A 9,432-nucleotide genomic window follows, 5' to 3' on the forward strand; every position below is an offset into this window, starting at 1 on the left:
GCCCTTTAAATTTTAAGATGAAATATTCTAACTTCTGATTGAGATTCTACAGTGGTGACATAGTCTGCATCTTCAACCAATTCTGTGTTCTGAGCCTGATAAAGATTTTAAAATTCTCTGTGCTTAAGTGTCAAACTGGGGAGAAAAGGATGAAAGCATTACATGGTTTTATTTAGTACTAGAGGCCCAATGCACAAAGATTCATGCAAGAATGGGCCTTCCTTCCCCTGGCTGCCGGCACCGTCTTTGCTCCACCCAGAGTCGCCTTTCTGCCTTCCCACGCTGCCTAGAGGCCCAGAGTGGCTGGGGCAGTGCGTCACCATGGCGATGACGCAAGCATCCCGCCCTGCCCCCAGCCGTTCAGCGCCTGCATATACAAATTAACCTGCCATCTTTGTTGGGTTAATTTGCATACTCACTTCTGATTGGCTGATGGGCATCACGAAGGTATGGTCAATTTGCATCTTACTCTTTTATTAGTGTAGATGGTGTTCCCAGCTGAGAGTAAATAGATTCCTCGCTGCCAACCAGTTGGGCTTCAAATGTGTGTTCTTTGAAATAATGTTCTGATAATGACACTATCGCCAAATAAAGACCAACCATTCCATTTCTGACAACAAATTATAACAAAGCACTTTCAAATTCCAAAATTATCAACATTAACTAGTTCCTTATTGGCCACTTAGCACAATTATTTAGCTATTTTCCAATGAGATTAGTAAATTCTAAAAGTTCTAAGAGTTATAGATTTTCACTTAAATGAAATTAAAAATAGTCCTCACAAAGCAACAAATGGAATTTTTTTTCAGTTAAAAACATCACTTTATTGACATTTTTTTCTAATATTGAAAATTATTAGTTTCCATTAGAACTTTCCTAGAGACATCTAAAGCTAGTTACAAATAAAATATTTTAAATTTTGTTCACACTTTCCAAATGCTTAAAAATTATATGTGATAATATCAATCAAGAAGTCAAGAATTTAGTGAGAAAGTGGTTTTTAAGGATTAGATCTTGTTAGAGGATAAGAAAAAGGTCTCTCTCTCTCTCTCTCTCTCTCTCTCTTTTGTTCTTATGCAGAGTTCTGACAATGTGAATTTCAATAAAGATTATAAGAAGTTTAATTCATATTCGAAAGTGGATCAAATCATACAAATTTCTCTGAACTGACAAGGAATTAAGAGGAAATGGCCTGCAGGAGAGAACAAGTATTTGAGACTCCTCATCAGCAGTCTAATCAGGTGGGGGACCCAGTGGCAGCTTTAAGCAGCCCACACAATCACTCTGGAATTTGCTGCTAGTAAAATATCTTCCCATCTTAAGTCACATTGTATGATTGTCACCTGAATGGAGTGATTGGGGTAGAATAATAAGTGTAAAACATTTTATTAAATGTTTCTCCATTTGTGCTTTGGCATCACCCACCCAACCATATTATATACACCCTCAGGCAAATGTGCATATATCCCAGAATAGTAAAACACAAAGTGATATAATATGCATAATTACTACACCATAGCTAAAGTTTATATTTTTAGAGTGTATAAGAGCATGTAAAAAATTCCTCTCCCACAAATGAAATGCTCTTTGATATTTAGTTTTGAAAAGGTTATGAGCCCTAATAAAAACTTTAAAACTAGGCAAACATCTATAAAATAGTTCATCTAGATCAGTGATGGCGAACCTATGACACGCGTGTCAGCACTGACACGCATAGCCATTTCTGATGACACGCGGCTGCTGAGGCGGCCGCATGCTGAGGATGAAACATTTGCAAAATAATGTTTTTTCCTCAAAGTGACACACTACCCGAGTTATGCTCAGTTTTTTGGCGAAGTTTGACACACCAAGCTCAAAAGGTTGCCCATCACTGATCTAGATAGTGTTTGGCAAACATAGATTATAGACATCCAAGGAAAAGGGGAAACCCTCACAACATGAAAATATACCACATTGACGAGACATTGCTTAACCCGGAGGCTACCTGCAAACAAGCACCAACCACCTCCATGGAGTTATTTACAAAATGTTGTGTTCCCATGGAGGAGAGGACAGGAAAGGCTGTGAGATTCAAATTTTATTCAAAACCATTAGATAGACACAGAGAGAGAGAGAGATGGTTGCACACATCTTTTTATGACTCTCCTCACTTCTTTCCAATCTCCCTCTCAAGAGGGAAGCAGCACAGATGAAATACACAAATGGCAATTGAGGAATAAAAATTGGAAATTTTTGACTAAGCTGAGATGATATTGTTTCAACAATGAATGAATATTCACTGAGCCCTCTTTAAGGTTTCAAGGCACTTGTCTAAGCATCAGAGATAGAAAGAAAGAAAGAAAGAAAGAAAGAAAGAAGAAAGAAAAAGAAAGAAAGAGAAGAAAGAAAGAAAGAAAGAAAGAAAGAAAGAAAAGAAAGAAAGAAAGAAAGAAAGAAAGAAAGAAAGAAAGAAAGGAAGAAAGAAAGAAAGGAAGAAAGAAGAAAGAAAGGAAGGAAGAAAGAATGGAAGGAAGGAAGGAAGGAAGGAAGGAAGGAAGGAAGGAAGGAAGGAAGGAAGGAAGGAAGGAAGGGTCTCTGCTATAATTGTTTTAAGAATGATTTGATAATGACACTATCACCAAATAAAAAACAACTGTTTCATTTGGCAACAAATTACAACAAATCACTTTCAAACTGCAAAATTAACTAGTACATAACTAGAACATAAATGCTACCTTTGAATTTCAGGTTGCTATATGAGCAGCTATCCTAAGTTGGATTTTGGAAGAAAGTGATAATGGAGGGATGCCTGGAAAAACAAAGAAATTATACAAATTAGCCTCTTAAAGTATGCTTATATCTTTATTCTGTTTGAAACTTGTTCAAATAACACATAAGCTACATGCTTCCTTCTGTCAAATTGTGCCTTTTTCTATAAAATAATCTATTTTCTCTTTTGTAAATTAATTAACCTTTTGATATAAGCCAAATGTTTTTGATTATTAAATTGTGTATTTTGCTATAAAGTGTGAAGCCACGTGAATCACTAATTGGTGTGGAGAAGGAATAGTAGAGACAACGTTTACACCTCTGTAACCACCCTTCTCACCCCCAGGAAACCTCACTTATGAGGAAATTAAGTTTTCTAAATTAATGTAAGGACCTCTATGGCCCTTCTCCATTATTTCAATCCCTTCTATAAATGGGATAAGAGAAAAGCCATCAATATAAAGAAAGACCATAGAGTGTCAATAAATATGTAATTATTAAATACTTAAATAAGAAATTAGCATATTCTTCCTAATGCCTTAAAAGTTTAGTCTCTAAAGGAATCACCTGGTCAAAATCAACTTCAGTCCTTAAACCGTCACTCCCAGTAAAAACTCAGGCACAGTCCCAGCCCTCCTATTCTCCAGAGTTTGGATTAATATGTTGTCCTGCTATTAGTTTGCAGGTAAAAGTCTGAAACTGCTCCCATACACAGAGGGCAGAGAGAGCCTGAAGAAAGAGGCAGACCACTCCAGATTGGTAAGTGACACATTTAATCAGCAAGGGAAGTTATACACAAGGCTTGTCTTGGGTGGCCACAATCAGGCTTTGTCACTGCTTTCGGACCTTAATCCATGGCAGTTCATGCCCTCCTGGCTGTCAAAAGGGCGTGCGAACGTCTTCAATCTATTATCCTGCTCTCCCACCTTGTCTGCTAGCCCCAAAGATAGCGCAGTGGTGGACAGCCACATGTCCCTCTCTAACCTCAGTTCTTCTTTCAACTTCTTAACAGAGCTTCAGACTCGAGTTGGGCATTGGGGGCCAGCCACCCTGCCCACCATTAAAGACCATCTGCTGCAGCAGCCACTCTTTTCTCCTCCTTGCCTCAGTGCATTATACCGTATATCCTCAAGCAAAAGCATCAAAGTAACTGGTGTTTCTGGGCCATCCCTTCCCACATAGAGGTTGATGGCCAACTTGAGATTTCCCCTACACATTCCTCTTTCCCCAAAATACTTTTTTTTACCCCAGTATCCTGACTGTCTCTCCAATTATTGGTTCATAAATTCAGGAATTCACCAGGGAGTGTGTGTGGGGGGGGGGGGGGGGGGGGGCGTGTTAAATATGAAACTTGCCTTTGTACATGTAGGGCAAAAGAGATCAAAGCAAGAGGCAGGATAGTCCAGGTTGGTAGGTGACAGGTTCAGTAAGCAAGGGAAGTTATATACAAGGCTAGTCTTGGGAGCTGCAAGACAAGTAGATCTCTGCACCATCCACAGACTCTTAAAGTTTGTATAGAGCAGTGGTTCTCAACCTTTCTAATGCCGCGACCCTTTAATACAGTTCCTCATGTTGTGGTGACCCCCAACCATAAAATTATTTTTGTTGCTACTTCATAACTGTAATTTTGCTACTGTTATGAATCGTAATGTAAATATCTGTGTTTTCTGATGGTATTAGGCGACCCTGCTAGCGGTTCTGTAGAGCCTAAGACCATCGGAAAACACAGATATTTACATTACGATTCATAACAGTAGCAAAATTACAGTTATGAAGTAGCAACGAAAATAATTTTATGGTTGGGGTTCACCACAACATGAGGAACTGTATTAAAGGGTCGCGGCATTAGAAAGGTTGAGAACCACTGGTATAGAGTGTTTAACTGGGTTCAGTCATGTATTCAGCCCAAGTGGTCTCAACAACACATTGCTGTCTCTAGGCTGTGTCCTTAAAACAGTCCTAATGTGGGGATGGTGGGCAGAGAAGGAAGTGAGGAACCTCCAATTGCCTGAGTACATTCGCTCTTATGTCAACCATCAGTCACTCCCTTTTAATGTCCTCCTCCAACACCTGCTAACCAAAACTAAAGTCAAGATCAAAGACTTCAGGGATAATCCTTGAGCTCCTGTGTCCCTTGAGTCACAGAACACCCAAACTCTCAGTGTGATTTGCTCCTTCAGATTTTACTACCTGCCCTGATCTCTGCTCCATGGACTAGTTACCTTGCTTTACCCCTCTCTCCTTTCACAGCTGTGGCTTCTTCCCAAGTTTTGCTCCATCTCACATCTTTTTCCCATCCTGACACACACATATAAACACAAACACGTATTTTAGGACATGATAGCTCTGATTAGAACCTTTAACCTTTTACACTCGGATGTCGAGTGTGACTCGACACGGTTAGCATCAGTAGCAGCTCGAGAAAAATGCAAGTGAGTGCAAAGGGTTAAGAATATCTACTAGTAGATCTCACTCTCCTTATTTTACTCACCATTCTATCCTGCACATAGTGTTCGGGGTACTTATATGAAACTAGTGGCCCAGTGCACAAAATTTGTGCACATTAAAAGGGATTAATTAGAGGAAATAATTTAATATTGCTATTTGCCCTTTCTCTATAATAGAAGTGTCAGAGATGAAAGAAACTTAGTAAAATGTATATGAAAACCTTCCTCCTGTCAGTCTGGTGCGTGCCACAGGACCCAGAGTCAAGTCCCCGCCCACCTGTGGTGCTTCAAAATCGCATGAGACCCAGACACAGCTGGCCCCACCCCCATCAAGCCCCGTCAGGTGGGTCACAGCCTCAGGTCCCCTGGCTTGGCGACAAGTGGGGGGCGCAGCCTCAGGTCCCCCGGCACACACCTCAGGTCCCCCAGCGTGCCCTCAGGTCCCCCAGCCTAGTGCCAGGGCAGGGAGCAGCCTGAGGTCTCTCAGCCTGGCCCCAGGGCAGGTGGTGCAGCCTGAGGTCCCCCAGCCTGGGACCGAGGCAGGGGGCATGCCTTGAGGTTCCCCGTCAAGCCCTGCCAGGCGGGGGGCACAACCTCAGGTCCCCCGGCCCAGCGCCGGGAGGGGGGGGCGCACCCTGAGGTGCCCTGTCAAGCTTTGCCAGGAGAGGGGCACGGCCTGAGGTCCCTGTCAAGCCCCACTGGGCGGGGGGTGCAGCCTCAGGTCCCCCACTGCCGGGGTGTGGGGTGTGGCCTGAGGTCCCTGGCCCGGGGTGTGGAGCGCAGCCTGAGATTCCCCGGCCCAGGGCGGGGGGAGCAGCCTGAGGTCCCCCAGCCCAGCACCAGGGCAGGGGGTGCACCTTGAGGTCCCCTGTCAAGCCCCACCGGGCGGGGGGCACGGCCTCAGGTCCCCTGCCCCAGACCAGCACCACACAGCCTCAGGTCCCTGCTGATTGCTCCTTAAGGCTCATTACGGGCACTCAGCCTCCGCTGTGGGTGCAGCCATCTTGTGTTACGGGTACCCTGCCTCTGCTGTGGTGCCACCATCTTTGTGATGGTGTGATGGTCAATTTGCATATTCCCTCTTTATTATATAGATAACCTATTACTCAGAACCACATTTCAGCTCATTGTGTCCCTGCTCTCTTTCCTTGTATTAAAAATCAGTGTGTAGCAATATACAACCTCCAGGGAGCCCTTTCTTACTATTTATGAATATTTAATTTGTATTTGTATTTTTGCATATTTGCATTTATCATGATTTACTGAGTGCTTTCTATATGCCAGGAATTTCTAAACACTTTATATACATAATTTTCCCCTCTATTATACCACTAGCAAATAGGATATTATGATATTACTAGAGACCTGGTACACAAAATTTGTGCACGGGGTGGGGTGTGTGTGTCCCTCAGCCCAGCCTGCACCCTCTCCAATCTGGGACCCCTCAAGGGATGCCCAACTGCTGGTTTAGGCCCAATCCCACTAAACAGGCAGTTGGACATCCCTCTCACAATCCAGGACTGCTGGTTCCCAACTGCTTGCCTGCCTGCCTTCCTGATTGCCCCTATCTGCTTCTGTCTGCCAGCCTGATCACCCCCTAACCACTCCCCTGCTAGCTTGATTGATGCCTAACTGCTCCCCTGCCTGCCTGATTGCCTCTAATTGCCCTCCCCTGCCAGCCTGGTTGCCCCTAACTGACCTTCCCTACAGGGCTGGTTGCCCCCAACTGCCCTCCCCTGCTGGCCCAGTCACCCCTAACTGCTCTCCCTTGCCAACCTGGTCCCCCCCAACTGCCCTCCCTTGAAGACCTGGTTGCTCCTAATTTCTCTCCCCTGCTGGCCTGGTCGCCCCCAACTACCCTCCCCTGGAGGTCTGGTCTCCCGCAGCTGCCCTCCCCTGCTGGCCTGGTTGCTCCTAATTGCTCTCCCCTGCAGGCCTGGTTGCCCCCAACTGCCCTCCCTTGCAGGCCTGGTCCCTCCCAACTCTCCTCCCCTGCTGGCCTGATCGCCCACAGCTGCCCTCCCCTGCTGGCCATCTTGTGGTGGCCATCTTGTGTCCACATGGGGCGGCCATCTTTGACCACATGGAGGCAGCAAACTTATGTGTTGGAGTGATGGTCAATTTGCATATTACCCTTTTATTAGATAGGATACCCCAAGCCATAAAATTGACTTAGAAAGTCTAAACCATTTGACCAAGAGGCAGAACTCTAGTTCTTAGCTTCCTTTTCCAAACCAGTTATTGCAACTGCAATTGTTACCCCAGCTTTCTTTGACAATTACTCTTGGATTGTTCTTTTGTTGTTGTTGTTTTTTTTTCTGGTAAAGCTCACATCATGATAATTTCTTTTCTTGCTCTCATGATTTTACAATTAAAACTATATAGAGCTGGGCCTTGTTTCTGGTTTAAAATTATTATTTTAAAATATTTATTGATATATATTTCCTTCTCAATAATTTAGCTGCATTTTCACCATTAAAACAGAGTTAATTTATCAATTATAAACATTTTATTTTGAAATTCAGTGCATAGAAATGATAACTTTATTTAAAAAGAGTGGGCTGAGGATTGTTGTCTTAGGGGAAAGAGCACACAAGGAAACTACAGAGAACCAAGACTCAAACTTTTGGCTTTAAGTTCTTAAAAAAGTTTCTTAGAAGCTGATTAAATGAAGCTATGGGGTGGGGGAGATATATAATAAATGATTAGGAGCAGTATAACCTTTAAAATAAATGACCTTAGCTTGGCTAGTGTGGTTCAGTAATTGAGCATCCACTCATAAACCAGGAGATCACAATTGGATTCCCAGTCATGCCCCCCTTTACAGGCTCCATCCTGATTAGAGGTGGGCAAGAGGCAGCCGAGCAATGACTCTCATCATTGATGTTTCTCTCCCTCCCTCTCCTTTTCTCTCTCTGAAATCAATAAAAACATATTTTGAAAAAATAAAAAATTAATGATCTTGACTGGGCAGTGCTGGCGATGTGGAGCTACCCGATCCATCTGAGATGAGAGAGGTGAAGGAGACACTGAAGTGACTTCAGAGCCAGAAGGGAGTGCAGGGAATCATCGTCATAAACACAGAAGGCACTCCCATTAAGAGTACCAAGGACAATCCCACCACCACACAGTACACCACCCTCACACACAACTTCATCTTGAAGGCCCTAAGCACTGTGTGTGAAATTGACCCCCAGAATGATCTCACTTTCCTTCAAATTTGCTCCAAGAAAAATGAAATCATGGTTGCAGCAGATAAAGACTACTTCCTGATTGTGAATCAGAATCCAACTGCATAAGTCACTCTCTTGGCTCCACGCATCATTCCTTAATTTAATGCCCCCCAAGAATAATAGTGTTAATCATGTCAACCAACTGGCAGGTGAAAATCACCTTAGAGGCCATGCAAACCAATCCAGTGACCAATGTGGGCTGCAGCTCCACCCCACCCACCAAAGGCAACCCTCTGCTGGCCAGTCACCCTGAGTTCCCAGGCAGCCCTCTTTCCTCAAGTCCAGATTTCAGAGCAAGAGCTTATGAGAGGCCCACACCCTGCTTCCTTCTGACATTCAGTTCACTTTGTTGCCCTTGGAAAAGGCTGCTTTTCTTTGAAAATAATTGAAACTTGAAAAGAAAAATCTTAAATTATTTTATTTTATATAATTACTAGAGGCCTGGTGCACAAAATTCGTGCATGGGGAAGGGGTCCCATCAGCCCAGCCTGCACCTTCTCCAATCCGAGACATCCCTCTCACAATCCTGGACCACTGGCTCCTAATCGCTCACCTGCCTGCCTGCCTGGTTGCCCCTAACTGCCCCCACCCCCGTGGACCTGATCACCCCTCACTGTCTCTGCATACCAGCATGATCGCCCCTCACTGCCCCCCCTGTAAGCCTAATCATCCCAACTGCCCCCCCTGCCGGCCTGGTCGCCCTTCACTGCCCCCCCTGCCAGTCTAATCGCCCACAACAACTGCACCCCCCCGCTGGCCTGGTTGCCCCTAACTGCCTCCCCCCCACCGGCCTGGTCACCTCTTACTGCCCCCCCCCCGCTGGCCTGGTTGCCCCACACAGCCTGCTTGTTCAGTAATTTGGTTGTCCCTAACTAACCCCCTTGCCAGCCTGGTCGCCCCATGCAGCCTGCTTGTTCAGTTGTTTGGTCCTCCCTTGCTAACCCCCCTGCCGGCCTGGTCATAGGCAGCCATCTTGTGAGGGTGTGATGGTAAATTTGCATATT

The 9,432-nt window shown here is 44.6% G+C and overlaps 1 pseudogene across 1 annotated transcript; it reads left to right on the forward strand.

Moving 5' to 3' along the window:
- Nucleotides 1–8,203: 8,203 nt before the first annotated feature.
- Nucleotides 8,204–8,494, forward strand: LOC307104059 (dynein light chain roadblock-type 1-like; annotated as a pseudogene). Its single transcript has one exon. The product of its transcript is annotated as a dynein light chain roadblock-type 1-like (transcript).
- The last annotated feature ends 938 nt before the right edge of the window (nucleotides 8,495–9,432 follow it).

This window comes from Cnephaeus nilssonii (genome assembly GCF_951640355.1).
Source record: "Cnephaeus nilssonii genome assembly, chromosome: 8".
Taxonomy (NCBI): domain Eukaryota; kingdom Metazoa; phylum Chordata; class Mammalia; order Chiroptera; family Vespertilionidae; genus Cnephaeus; species Cnephaeus nilssonii.